A 14,628-nucleotide genomic window follows, 5' to 3' on the forward strand; every position below is an offset into this window, starting at 1 on the left:
CTTAAATCCCAGACTCGTTGGTCATGGAAAGCACCCAGGACTAGTTAATCAGCAGACCCCAAGTGCCTAGAATCAGAACTGGTCACTTAGCTCAGCCTCATACCAGAGATGGGTTAGTTAGTGAGGATATCTTGAGGCTTAAGACTTTCATAAGCCACCCTTGCTGAAAGGCTTACACAAAGACAAAGGAATATCTTGGGACACGATTTTAAAAACAAAGCCTTGTGAAACAGCACATGTCCTCAAGCACTGAAAGCTCAGTTTCTAGGGGTTGGTTAAAAAACCTTGGACAGGCTCTTTGCTTGAAGAGAAATGCCTCCATTTTCCTTGTTTTTCAGTCCCTATTGTGGACATTTCTTTGTCATGTTAACACTCCCTGTTTGTGACTAAGAAGAAAAGTCTCTCTGTTTATGGGATCAGCCTAAACCACCGGGGTATCTTCCTCCTCCCAGTCCCCCAAAGTCTGCCGCTATCTTTCATTATTCACTGGCTAACATTAATCAGGGTCCCGTAGGGTACAAATCTGTAAAAGGAAGCAGATATGTGAGCACGAATACCATCCAGACAGGAAGTGATAAACGGATTCACCCACTTTAATATGATTCCCCCCCGGCCTCCGCTTCCTCCATGCCTCTGCTTTGCCTCCAGGAATAGAAAAACTTACCTGGGGAAGGCGGAAGACAAAAGCTTGCAGAATTACATTATAGAGGGTTAATCCATTTATCAGTTGCTATTTGGATTGTTTAACCAGTTTCTAAGTCATTGATTTTCATCTTCAGGGAGACAGAATATTCTCTGCAAGAAAAGTGTGGACTGTTTGGGGCAGACAGGGGAGGGGGCCACACACTGTGGCCTGGGGAGTGGGGTTTTTCTTCATCAGTCACTGCATCTCAAAGCCAGGTGTGTGTCACGCAGAATGGTTTTGAGAATAATCTCCAAAAAGCAGGACGTCCGCAAAAATTTTACTCCGCCTATAAAATTTTCATTGCCCAAATCCAGAAGGAAGTCCCTTTCTTCTTTCTCTCTCAATTGCTATCTTAACCATTTTTAGAACTCTCTCAAGAAAATCCAAGTATGTCTATGAAGCAAATAAACTCAGGGTTTCCTCATTAAGTGACCATCATGGAGATCAATCAAAAGATGAACAGAAAAAAGAAGTGGTTATATTAAATGTAGGCGTGGAGTGTAAACCCACAGCTAAGCTTCAGGATTGGTTTGAACTAGATATAAAACGCAGAGATGCCAATCACAACTTGGGTAGATTCCTGCATGAAGAGTGATCAAAGAATCCCGTGTCTATCATCACACTAAACCTCTCAAGAGGACCAGTCTCATCACCTGTCTCTTTCCTGTTCTCTTAGGGACTCCCTTTTATGTTAGATTTTCTTCCCTTTCACAAAATCTTTAAGCAACCGAAGAATCTGGTTTTTCTCCAACACACTGTGTTCCTTGTGATTTATGAGGAAGAAGTAGAACATAGAGTATAAGAATGCCCAGATAAGTCTTTACAGTTTTTGCCACCATTGGTAGACCACCCTATTGAACTAGGGACTCCAATATGGCAAGAAATAAAAAATTCAGAAACGATCTAGTAGAGGAAAGCAGACAGTGATGGAGAAGTCAATCCTATGAAGAAAGACCAATGGAAGAGAATTCAATTCATCTGATGAAGAGAAGCTTCCGAGGAGACTAAAGCAGAGCAGGGTCCCCCCATATATTTGTGTTAGTTGTTGTTTATACCAAGTTCCTGGCCAAAGGGATGAAGAAGGTGATAAACTTCCAGCTGCAGGCCCTGGTGTGTACAGTTGTGACATGCCAAGTGGGGGGAGGGGGTACCATTTTAGTCCAGCGAGGGTCCAGTGTAGAAAGTGACGGTGAGCAGTTAGACTTCATTTTCCAGGGAAATCCTTTCCGCTTCAGCTCCTACACTCCTCTCAAAACAGTAAGCTCAGGCTTCCTTCCACCTTGGTAAAATGGCATGGAATGGACTAGCCAAGAACTTTCACATCTGATTCTCTTACCTTTTGATGCATTTGGGATTCGTTTCAGGGTGCGGGTTCTCCCATGGAGCTCTCCCCATTCCCCAGCTAGAAATGACCAGTTAAGCTAGGCCCTGGGGAGAGCACAATGTTGACATCACTTCTATGACCCTTCACTTGCCTGTAAGTGTGTACACCTGCCTCATCCCCCCACATTCAACGGTTTACTCCTTCAGATTGGGGACCACATCCCACTCACTGTTGGGAAACCTATGTGTCCTGCACACAGGAAATGGTTAACAGTGATGTGTGAGATGAACGACTTAGAAACTGATCACAGAGAGGTAGGTAGGCCGCCCAGTGAGGCCTCGGGAGCTCCTCCTAGGGGGACAGTGACAGAGTTGTCTGTTACTCTGAATGTCACCCACTGCCTGGTTTATTTCCCTAGTCCCCAGAGAGAAGAGCTGGTCCACGTCCAAATGGATTGGTTGGTCATCTGACCTGGGTCACGTCTAGCTCCCAGAGTACGCAGGGAGGGTGGCCGCGAGCCCTGGGTTGCTGGAAGAATAACACTGTACTGTATCCCCACTGCGGGAAGTGAGACACCATCCTGTACACAGACACACAAGAGAAGTATAAGATTAGGACTCATGGTCCCTGGAGGAGACACCAGTCTGTGCCTATCTACCCAGCCCTCTTTCAGCTGCTTTTTGAGAAGATGAAGAAGCAGACATATGACACTACAAATCAGTGACAGATCTTACACTGACGCTTCACACATGCTATTTCACTGATTCTCACAACAAGTTTGTGACACAGGGAGCATTTGACGGAGGAGGTAACTGAAGCCCGAAGAGATTAAGGGGCTGGCTTCAGGCCCCTATTAAGAAGTGGCGGAGGTAGGGCTCACCTCAGGGTTGTCTGTGTCCCCAGAGGCTCCGTCTCCAATCACACTTCTCTGCCTCGGGGAAGTCCAGAGCCAACCTTGCATATAAAATATTTCATAAATCTCTTTAGAGTCAATGTGATTCACCCATTACTTTATTTGGGAGGCCCAAAGCGATAAAAAGTATTGAGATAGGCCTGATAAAAGCGGAAATTCCCTTTGAACTTAAATTTAATGTCTCTAGCACAGTAATCCATCCCGGTGGCCCTGTTTATTGTCATATACTCCATGAAAACACTTCTCCAGGGGATTCCAGAGGCTCATGAAGGAATTTTTTTTAAGTAAAGCTCACACCGTGGCTTTATTGGCCTTTGGCCTGACCCATCCGTGAGCAATTTCCTGGCACTGTCTGTGAGATCATTATAAAAAGGATTTTACTATAAATAGGAAGCTCACCCAGACCTTGCAAGTGGGATTTAAATAGAGATTCTGCTTCTGCTTATGGGAAATTGAGTCCCGCTTTATAGAACAAGATGACGGGGAGGCCAAAGACCCAAGTGGTATTTCAATGGCAGCGTCTGTGATGATGGATTTGGTTTTCTGTTGATTAATGTTCATGGGCTGAGATCATATAAGCGATAGAAGGAAGCTGCTGAGAAAACAAAGTGAGCCTTGGGAGTTTAGAGTTTACCTGGGCGGGGTGCGGAGACGGGAGTACCTTTAAAAAGCTCAAAAAAGAAAAGAAAGGAAATCAGGAACAAAGTTCATGAAGAAATGCACACACACACACACAAAATAACAATAACCACAGAAGGTGGGAGGGAACATTCAAACAAATCAAACCAAAAGCAAGGAAAAGCCGAGCCCCAAAGAGTCCCACCGGCACACTCAGGAGAGGGTGAGCGGTCCTTCTGGAAAGGTATTACGGCACATGACCACACTACAGGATTTCTGACCTCAGTCAGGCCACGTGCCGAGGGCAAACAAGGCCCCAGATCTTCCACAGAACGACCACCGAGACAGGGCTGTCTTTCCCCCTTTCAGTCTCATTTCTGCCGCAACACGCCTGCCGCTCAAGAGGAGAATGAGCGGTGGGCACAGGCTGGCCACCAGCAACAGCCCTTCACCTGCATCTTCCGAGGCCAGGGCTGTGTCCCTGGTGTCCCAGGGAAAGAGGAAGCGAGCCAGAAGTTTAGGCTCCTCCCTGGCACATCCACAAAAGCGTGACTTCACATCCTGAGCAGACGCTCCGACAGCCTGCCAGGTCCTGGTGGGCACAGATGCGGGACCGTGTGCCGTGCCTGCCACCCGGCCCAGCCCCAGGCCAGCAGCTGTCTTCCGAGGGCCTGCTAGCGGGGGTGTGCAGCGCTCAGGAACCCTAGGGGCAGGGAGAAGAGCCCTCCAGGAGGCGCTGTGCCTCTCCTCACCCCCCTCACTCGTTCCCCCACCACCCTCCACAGCTGACAGTTCCCGTCCCTCCACAGGTCTGACATGTTGCCATGGCAACCAGAATCCTGGGCTCCGGCAGCCTCTGGTCTTGCCACCTGTTATTACTTCATCTCTCAAGTGTAAAGCATCCTAGCCTGGTACCATTTGGCTGTGCAGAGCGCATCTTCAGAGGACGGAGTAACGAGGAGGGGAGAGGAAAAGAGGGAGAGCAGAAGGCGGCCCCAGGCTGGCCACACAGGGCACACTGGACGGGCCAGGCCGGAGGACAAAGCTGCGGAGATGGGGTGGGAGGGGAGGGAGGGGGTGAGCCAACGTGCCTTCCCTTCAGAGTCAGCGAGCGGGCCTCAGCTGGAGGCCACCGCAGCCTGCTCCCTTCCACCCGGCCTTTAATGAGGGACCCGGGAGGGGTGGGGGAGGCAGCGGAAGGCTGGGGCTGTGAAGAGGTCCGTGCTGGGCCCACGCGGAGTAGAGCCAGGAGAGGGTTAAAGTGGCGCCATAAAGACTGTGAGGAAGGCTAGACCAGAGGGCACGCAGAGCCTCCAAGCTGGATAAATGGCCTTAATTCTCATGCGTTCGCTCACCCTACTCCTTACGTGTTTACTCATATAAATTATCCCCAAGGCCTGACACCTTTTCTCATTGCTTCCCTAGAACTGATGAAAAAATAAATCCCATAGATCCAAGGAATAAAAATGTTGGGATTCCATTCGGGCTGGTTCTTCTCGGCCACCTAATAGCAACCCCAGCCCCACCCTGGGGCTCCAGAGGGAAGACAGACGATGCCTTCCTCCCTGAATGTGGAAGGCGGGGCAGCTGGGGAGGCCGGCGGGGGAGATGAACACCGGGGCCCCCGCAGCACGTGACCGCCAGGCCTCACGCACCATTTTGCTACCTGGCACTGGGCACAGGGCGGGTGTATGATAGGGATTTAGGAGGGGGTGCTGCTAACGCAGAATGGTTCCGGGCCCCAGGACGCGTCCTCCTGGAGACGAGAAGGCCGAGGGCTGATTTGCTAAGTCTTTGGGTTTGCGGGTGGGCCTGAGTCGCCGTACTGCCGAGGACAACAGGCGACAGGAGGAGCTGCAGCGGCAGCACATGCTACAGGAAAGCTGGACACGGGCGCGCTTCCACGGTTCAAGGCACGGTCGGGGGGAGCAGGCTTCTCTGGAGGGGCCTCTGCACCTGGGAAGGTGTCCCTGGCCCGGGTTTGTTTGAGTGCGGGCCCATCTAGAGGCAAGAGAATATGCTAGATGACGTCCTAAGGCCTCTTTTAGGCCTATTATTTGAGGATTATAATAGGGTGAAAGAAGAGACAGAAAAGCGAACTTTTCCAAACCCAGAGGAACTCAGCCTTTCATCCCGGTTTCATATTTGTGTACGCGTCTCTCTCCCGATTAGCCGTGAGCTCCCTGAGGGCAGGAGCGGGGCCTTTAATCTCTGAATCCTCAGCACCTGGCACAGTGATTGACACAGAGCTGACAATAAATACTTAATGAAAGGATGGGCAAATCTGCACAGAGGCTTTTGGCAGAGGGAAAAAAAAAAAAAAAAAACCCACAACAAAAAACAACTGCCAGGCAAAGAGTAGTCAAAGCCCAGGAATTCAATGGATGTAAAGTGTCCCCTGAGCACTGAGTGACCATCCCAAGGCACGGCCAGCATCAGTCCTGGCCATGCCAGGGGACATACAGAGTGAGGGGCTGAAGCAACATAAGGGCGGGGCTGGGGGGGAGCCCACCGGAGAGAATGAAGCAGTGCTGCAGAAAGCCAGTGGGTCTGCCCTCCCACGGGAATCCTCTCCCTTAGGCATTTCCTGGAAAACCAGGTTGGAAAGAGTTAAGAACTCCCAGACTCAGTGGGTCCCCAGAGGTCCTCACTTGAACCTCATGTCTGGTCTCTTGCCAGGAGCCCTAAAGCAGCCAGTTGAGCATATAGGCCCTGTCTGACTACGTGCTTTGGTGGCCGTAGAATCTTTCTAAAGATGTTAAATGTGTGTCAGTCATCCCACACTTCCTGGTACCTGCCTTCTTCTCCCGTCTCTATGGAACACAAAACTCATACCGTTAGACACACACCTTGTAAATATTTACTCCCAGACACTGTGCTGTAAAATCAGAAAACACGTGTCTGTTCACACGGATGTCTCCATCTTAATGGGTGTATTTGGTTAGGGTTGCCATTTGCAGGGACTTTGGACACCATGTCACCAGTTCTGGGACTAGACTGTCACATGACCCATCAGTAATATCCTTTGGGCTCCAGCCTTTAAGGCCAACAACCCCAGGTCTGTCACTGATGCTTCAGAAAAGTGAGGAAAAGACTAAGCAAAGCTGATTACTTTTCTCAGTGCTGATTAAGGAAGGCACAAGGAGATGCTTCCATTTTCCAGTGGCAGGTCATATGGGTCAGTTCATGCCCTGGCGTAGCAACTTGGTATTGCCACCAAATGAGTCAGTTGAGGGGGAAAACGTTTCACTTGAGAGGAACTATGTCAAAAGGGCTGTAAATGAACTGGTGTCTTTCCTCTGAGAGAACTGCAGGACATCCCAGTGCTGTAGAGCAGGAGAAGCCTTGTCCGCGTCCGTTGTCAGGATGTCATTATTGTGATGTCAGCATTCAGCAAGGTCCCTTCCTCTCCTGCTCAGACTTGGCCCCGTCCACCCCTCCTCACCACCACCTCCACGAGACTGGGGTAACCCTATCAGTCCACAAGGGACCAGCATTTTCTGTGTCCTTCAGACTGAAAAACAGTACTCAGGGAAAAGAAAAGGATGAGCCTCAAGCATCAGACCTGAGGATTAGGAGGGAGAGAGTCAAGGGACTGCAGAGCTGATGGGCAGCCCAGCCCAGGGATGAGGGCCCAGGTGAGGAAAACATCCCAAAAGCAAGCCGGGAAGTGGGTGCTGGGAGCCACAGAGACGTTTGCCGGAGGTAGGACGGAGCCTTAGGAAAAGAACGAAAATCAAGTGTTCTCTCCCCACCCCCTACCCCACCCCACCCCAATTTAACAATGCAACCTGATTCCTGGTTACCTGCATCCAAAAGGAAAAAGAATTAAAGGGCAACGCTGATAGGCATCCGTCTGAAAGCTGCATTTCTCTAAGGCAGTAGTTCACATGCAGACTACTTAAAATTCTAGGCTCCCACCCCAGATCTACTGCATCCGAAATTCTGGGGTGGGATCCAGGAGTCTGCATTTTAAGGAACAGGTGATTCTAACGCGCTAAAGCTGGAGGACCACGGCTCTAACGAGACACGTGACAGTCATATCACACTGTGTCACACACATCTTAGTGCTGTGCTGTATGTGAATTCACTTATTTCACCAACACATAACCCTATGATATAGATGCGTTAGTGTTCTGATTTTACAAAGGTGATACTTAAGGCACAAGGAAGCTTGTCTAAGGTCAAGCTGCTTTGGCCCTGAACCCAAGCAGTGTGGCTCTTAGCTGGCCCACCTGATACTACCCTGCCATGGGCACATACAGCCACATACCCGAGGGAAGTCAAGTCGGAGTGGTCGGCAGGCCCTAGAGGCCAGGGCTTCTCAACTTTGAGTGCTATGCAAACAAATGACTTAGGGATCTCATTAAAATTCAGATTACGATTCACAGGTCCAGGTAGGGCCTGAGAGTCCACATTTCTTACACGCTTCCCCACGGGGTAGCCAACCATCCAGGTTTGCCCAGCACTGAGGCATTTCCAGGGCAAAGAACTTTCAGTCTAAAACTGGGAATGTCCTGGGCCAACCTGGACAGGTTGGTGACCTGAGTCCCGGGTGATGTTGATACTGCTGACCGCAGTTTGAGAAGCAAATACGCAGGCCCTCGAGGCGAGGAGTTTGGATTGTATTCAAGTGTGATGAAAATCTTGAAAGCATAGCATGACATAGTCTATTTTATACTCTTAAAAGACCACCTTGGCTACTCCATGGAGAACAGGCCATAAGAGGTACGAACAAAGGCAGAGAGACTAAGAAAGAAGTTGCAGCGATCCCAACAGGAGCTGGTGGTGATGGAGATGGAGAAAGAGACTGCTTTGGGATATATTTTAGAGAGGGAGCCAATATGGGTGATGAAGGAAAACAGAGCCAAGGTTGAATCCTAGGATTTTCACTTTAAGTACAGCATTACTTTTTTTTTTAAGAACAAGGTCAGAAAGAGATACAAGAGCTTGGAAAGACTGAGACATGGAATGAGAGAGAAAGACGCAGGAAAATTATTGAACTGAGTGCTGTGTGATTTTTTTCTAGAGCAAAACTCATTTACAAATTAAAGTCTCAAGCAGAATTTGCAAAGGGGGTTTCCATATAACATCACAAACAGCGAAATTTCGTTTCAAAGATTAAATTTGCCTGCTGTGGACTGAATTGTTTCTCCCCTAAAATGCATATGTTAAAGCCCTAACCCTCAATGTGATGGTACTGAGAGCTGAGGCCCTCATGGTGGGATTAGTGCCCTTATAAGAAGAGACACCAGAGAGCTTGCTTCTCTCTACCATGTCCCAAGCAAAGGCCATGTGAGGATACAGCAAAAAAGATGGCCATCTCCAACCCAAGGAGAGCGTCTGCACCAGACACTGACCCCACCGTCACTTTTATCTTGGACTTCCAGCCTCTAGAACTGTGAGAAATAAATTCCTATTGTTTAAACCACCCAGTCTATGGTATCGTGTTATATATTTCAAGCTGACTTCCATACTGCCCATTAATACACACATTTCTTTTGAAAAGCCACTATGCAATATGATGCGCTTCACAACGGGCCTATAGGGGAAAGTTAAGAGACATCAGTAGGACCATGACATATGTCCCAGATTGAGATTGGGATCCATCACTTGGGGCTCCAATGTCCTGACATAATTGAATGGTGTCCAGCTCAAGCACATTCACATGCCAGCTTCTCATCTGGCTAACTGTGTGACCTGGGGCAAGTTCCTCAACCTTTCTGAGCCTCGGTTTCCTCATCTGTAAAATGAGAGCGCCATGTGTAAAATAGCATGTGCCTCATGGCCTTGCAAACATTACATGAGGTGATGAGTATAAAGTGCCTAGCGCCTAGCAGACCGTCCCTAATGTCCTTCCTTCTTTCTTTTCCTCTATAAAATAATCTTTCTGAAAAGACAGGGGAGAAAGAATCAATAGCCTAAATAAGTAGGCTTTCCCAAGAAATGACACATGACTGGAGAATTCACATTCATGCTACATGTCCAAGGGCACATCCTTCGGTCTCTGTGTGCCCTGGAGTCCTCTAAGGGATACGGCACCTACCTTATAAGGTTACTGTGAGAAATGAATGAGATAAACATGGCATGCCTAGCACAGTGTCTGACACATTCAAGGAATGTCAGCAAGTGTTATTGTCAATGTCATTGGTCAGGACATGAACCTCTTCGATCCTGAACATTCTAAGTAATTAGGCCAAAAAATGTGAAAGAAATAAAAGAGGCTCACAGAAAGGCAAGTGGCAGGTAGATGCCTGATCCTGGGGAAATGGGATGGTAAACACAGGGACACACACGCGGCTAGATTCTGCTCTACAGCTTCCTCCCACCGGGTTTCATGCAGCCATCGTATTTCCCCAATTAGCTCAGAAGTCGTCCTGGAGCCGAGACCACATGTTTGGAGCCCCAGTGACACTTGGCCCCACGAGTGGGCACATGCACAGTAAGTGCTGAATAAATAAGCATGTTTAGCTTATATGGAAGGACTGGTGTCCCGTATTTAAGATTTAGCAAAGGATGTGCTAGGGCCGGGTCAGGCTCTGATAGTTCCTCCTGATGCCAGTGAGACCCCCATAGGCAGTTAGCTTCCCAGCATCGCACGGCCATAGACAGGCCCTGACTCAGATTAGCCATCTGTGGTCCTGGATGTGCTCTGTTGGCCCGAATGGCACAGAGACGGGATGGCACAGAGACTCTCAGTGTGTGGGCCCACTGCCAGACACCCACACAGCCTCACTGAAGACTCAGGGCAACCCCGTGGGGGCAGAATGATGGTTCTCTCTGTTTCCCAGATGAGGCAACGAAGGAGCAGAGACGCGTAAGTGACTGACCCACATCCACACAGACAGAAGACGGCAGCGCGGCGGAGTCGCGATACACACCCTGGCCTGGCCGGTTCCAATGCCGTTTTCTCAGCCACTGGGTCGAGAGTGTGGATGACCCACAGGTCTGCAGAGTTAACTCCAGGTATACCTTCAAGGCCAGAACAACCCCTCAGATTCTTCTCTGCTTTGCAATCTGTAATCCGTTGTTAGTTTCCAAATTTGCTCTTTGGAGAGCAAGAGGCAGCTCCCTTTTCCAGATGGAGCCCTGGGTCTGAACCGCCCTCTCTCTGCCCGGTAACAAAACCTGAACTTCCTGCGTCAAGGTTGGGTAAGTGGTGAGTTGTGTGGATTTTACAGCTTTTCAGCCACCTTTCAGAGTGATCCAAAACTCTTAAGCTTGTGTCAAACGTGATTTTCACTCTCTCTCTTAAAGCTATATCCGTTGCCCCTGGGCCATATGTTAGAGGACAGAGATGTCAGAAGACTAACATCTGTTCGATCTTTCCCATCAGTGTGGCAATGACATCATATGCTTCTTTTAGATAATTTGCACATTATCAGACTAATTTTCAGATTATCTAATCAGCCGACATTACCCTTAATCAACGCAGCTCTCCTCTTTCAGTTTTGCAGAGTACAACATGCCCTCCAAAGGCACACTGGGGTGGGGACTTTTCTGCTCTTGACAGACGCTGAGAGCCTAGCTATATGCCAGGCCACCACTATTAGAAGACTGAGACCTCCGGGGAATGAGGACACCTCAACTTCCATTCCAGGGACCTGAGAAATGGGCTTGGAATAAATTTTATAGATCCATACTTTAAAACATATTTCCCCCATAGGGGCTCCAAGTGTGTTGCGGAGAGCATTTTATATTCACGTATGCTATTAAATAAGAGATATACCAGACAACAATTAATATCACACACATTTCTTTATAAGTCATTTGTTCTTACTTCTAGTAATTGCTACCATGGCTCTCCTTTGCTTACAAGATGACAGCTACACAGCCTGGCAGTGAAGACGCTTCCAGCTGCGGTCCCGCCCACATTCCATCATTTCTCCAATACCACTGTCAGACACAACTACGACCAGCTCTCTGAACACAAGATGCTATTTCACACCTCCCTGCCTTTGTACACACAGTTCTCTCTACCTGGGAAGCCCTCTCCCACCCAGTAAATTTCTCCTCATTCTTCAAGGGCTAACTTGAAGGTCACCTCCTCAGTGAAGGCTTTGCAAATCCCCTAATGCTTTTTAAACGTTCTAATGTTTCTAATGATCTGACACTTTCAATGCCCTGCAGGGCTTTTTAAAACATAGATTGCTGGCCTGTATCCTCAGAGTATCTGTTTCCCGAGGTCTGGTGGAGTCAAGAACCTACATTTCCAGCAAGTTCCCAGGTGACGCGGACGCCACACTTAGAGCACTACTGCCCTAAGAAGTAAAAAGTATGCTGTGCCCTTGAGCCCTTCACCATATTCTATACTTCCTTCACCATATTCTATACCTACCCTATTACCATTCCTACTCACAACCGTGAGCTCCTTGAGGACAGGGACCAAGACAGTAAGTATTCGATACACAGTTACTTAACCAATAGATGGATGGGTGGATGGATGGATGGACAAATGAATGTACTAGACTGAATTTCTTCACACATCTTTTTCATACAGGTCCACGACCCCAGAAATGCCCATACCCATCCCACCCCCATAAAAGGTACCTTGAAAACATCATCTATAATAGTTTCCCACTGTGCAGAGAAGGTGAAAAATTCAAGAAGAGCTTTGACATTGTGAGCCTGTGTCAAAGGAGTTTTGAATTCTAACCCAGTGCTCTTTCTGCTACCCTGTTTACCAAGGTGACACTTCAGGAGTCACAACAGGATGCCTCTGAGTGGCACCTCTCAGAGTCCTAACCTGCCAAACCCTCCCTCCTTTCATTCACACATCTGGGTGTGTATATCTATATATATGCACAAACACACATGTGCACACACACGGTGATTTCACTGGTAGAAAGTAGGTGAAGCGGGTCAAAGAAATAGAAGGAAGAAGAATGCAGCCTCCCACAGGGAGGAGAAGGGCAGCAGCTCAGGCAGGGAAGCCCCCATCAGAAAAGTCCTGTCTCCCAAGGGGAGTGTCTGAGCTCCAAGCATCCCGGGGCTGCCTGGAGTGGAGACAGAGAAGCAAGGGCACAAAGGAAAGGGGACAAGCCTACTGATGAGACAAGCCACGTACATTCGGGAGAAAATGAGAGACTAGGAGAGGAACAAAGGTGGGAGAACATCAGCCGGGAGGGGCGGAGGACGGGAGGAATGGCCGCCGAGTGCTGAGCTGGCAGCACAGGGCGGCGTGGGTGGGGGCGGGGGGGGTGGTTAGTGCTGGCTCCAGCACTCTGCTCTGCCCTTTCCGCAGCAGCAGGAGCAGGGATGAGCAATAGGCTCTGCTGGAGGCACAGCTGGGGGGATGCAGCCAGGGACAGCAGGAGGACCAAAGTCAAAAGGTCTCGACGGCTGCAGGCGGTGCAAACGCAGATGCCCACGACAATGACAACTCCTGAGCCTGCAGGGCTGTTTTTCCTATAGGTCTGTGCTCGCAAGCAGTGGCGGTCCCCCTGCAGCTCTGCTCAAGGGGGGCAGGTCCGCGTTCCCACCTCACGGGCGTTCCAGAACTTTTCCTGGGGGAACGGCAGATGAGCCTCTTGGATTAAGCTCTCCTGCCTCCCTCCCCCACTCCAAAAGCCCTGCCACGGGAGGATCACAAAGCTAGACCTTAGGATGCTGCAGAGCTGTCACATTTGATTCACCGTACAGACCCAGTGGCATTTAGGGGCAGGATGGATGGGAGCCCACCCCCACGCCAAACAGTGGGAGCAGCTAATGACTGGGTATTGATGATGCTGGCAGTTAGTACTCACGAGAACATGGCTGGGGGGGTGGGGAGGGCACCCACCAGGGGAACGTGGGAGGGGGCGCAGCACACGTTCGGAGCAACAAACAGGTCGGTGGTGTCTGTGGTGCAGGGAACCCAGGAGGAGCCTCTGCCTCTCGGATTTGTCCAGAGGAATTGGGGAAGAGGAAAGGGAGGGCTTCTGTGGACACGGAGGGCCTTTCTGCCGCACCCTCCCTGCAAATAAGATTAGAGTTCATCACAGAAAAGGTGTTTGTGAGGGTTCTGGAACCTTCCTGGTGTGAGAAGGCCCCGGAGGAGCCCAGGTACAGCTGTTCTTTTCTATGCAGTTTAAAATCCTTGGGTCGTCAAATGGTCCTTTATGAAGAGCCCGAGTCCTCACGAGCAGGGTGTGGGCGGGGAGGGGGCTGGAGCGAGAGTGCCCGCTGGCAAACCCACAGAGAGAGGGCAACATGCGGCCAGATACTTACGGATGCACCTCCACCCAGGAGAAAAGATGCCGCTTCCTCCCTAAGCAAGGCTGCCTGGCCTCACGGTGCGGACATGAGGACCCACAAGACTGCATGAGGGGATCCCGGTGGACAAAGAAGAATAGGGGCAAGTGCCCATCGCGGAAGGCAACAGACAGCCAGGAGGGGCCCACAGGAAAGGCTAAGGAGGAGACCCTCTCTATCCACTGGGGGCCCGCAGTCCACCTGGGGGTCACAAGGAACCTTCCTCTGTGGCTACCATCACCATGCACACACATGAAAGAGATCCAGACCAAAGAGAAGCACTCCAAACCCTGCAGTGTGAGGAAAGCACCTACGCACGGGGACACAACAGCCTGACATTTGAGAAGAGACGTAAAGGAGATACGCCAGCCCTGGCGGGAGCGGGAAATAATACAAAGCTAATAAATACTTTAGACGGAGCAACCATCGCTAATAAACACTTTCCAGACAGCAACCCAAATCAAAGGAGATTGTTCCCGGCCTCCTCGAGGCAGCAGACAATAGCTACGCCTTAGCCCCTTAGATCAGAGAAGGGATGAGAGGCGAGACGGGAAACGCAAAAACCCGCCGATCAGTACAGGTCAATAAATTTTCTTTTCTGGAAGACAAAGGTGACTGGACCAAGGGAACCTCTCCCCAGGGAGCAGGCAGAGAGCTCAGCATTGTAGCTGAGAAACTGGCACAGGGAGGAGGTGGGCACCTCCTGCCTGCTTTTCAGGTTCTGAAAAGCAGAAGACAATAGTTGGTAAGAAAACAAAGGGTCTGTCACATGAAAGGCTTGAACCCTGAGAGAGAGCAAGAATTAAAGAAGGTGCTACGGCCTGAATTGTGGCCCTCCCCCCAAAAAAACTCACA

General features: G+C 49.8%; 1 protein-coding gene across 1 annotated transcript in view; it reads right to left on the minus strand.

Moving 5' to 3' along the window:
- DPF3 (double PHD fingers 3) overlaps positions 1-14,628 on the minus strand; it is a 201,314-nt gene that overhangs the window by 3,817 nt on the left and 182,869 nt on the right. The window lies entirely within an intron of this gene.

The sequence above is a fragment of the Hippopotamus amphibius genome, chromosome 4 (genome assembly GCF_030028045.1).
Source record: "Hippopotamus amphibius kiboko isolate mHipAmp2 chromosome 4, mHipAmp2.hap2, whole genome shotgun sequence".
NCBI lineage: Eukaryota > Metazoa > Chordata > Mammalia > Artiodactyla > Hippopotamidae > Hippopotamus > Hippopotamus amphibius.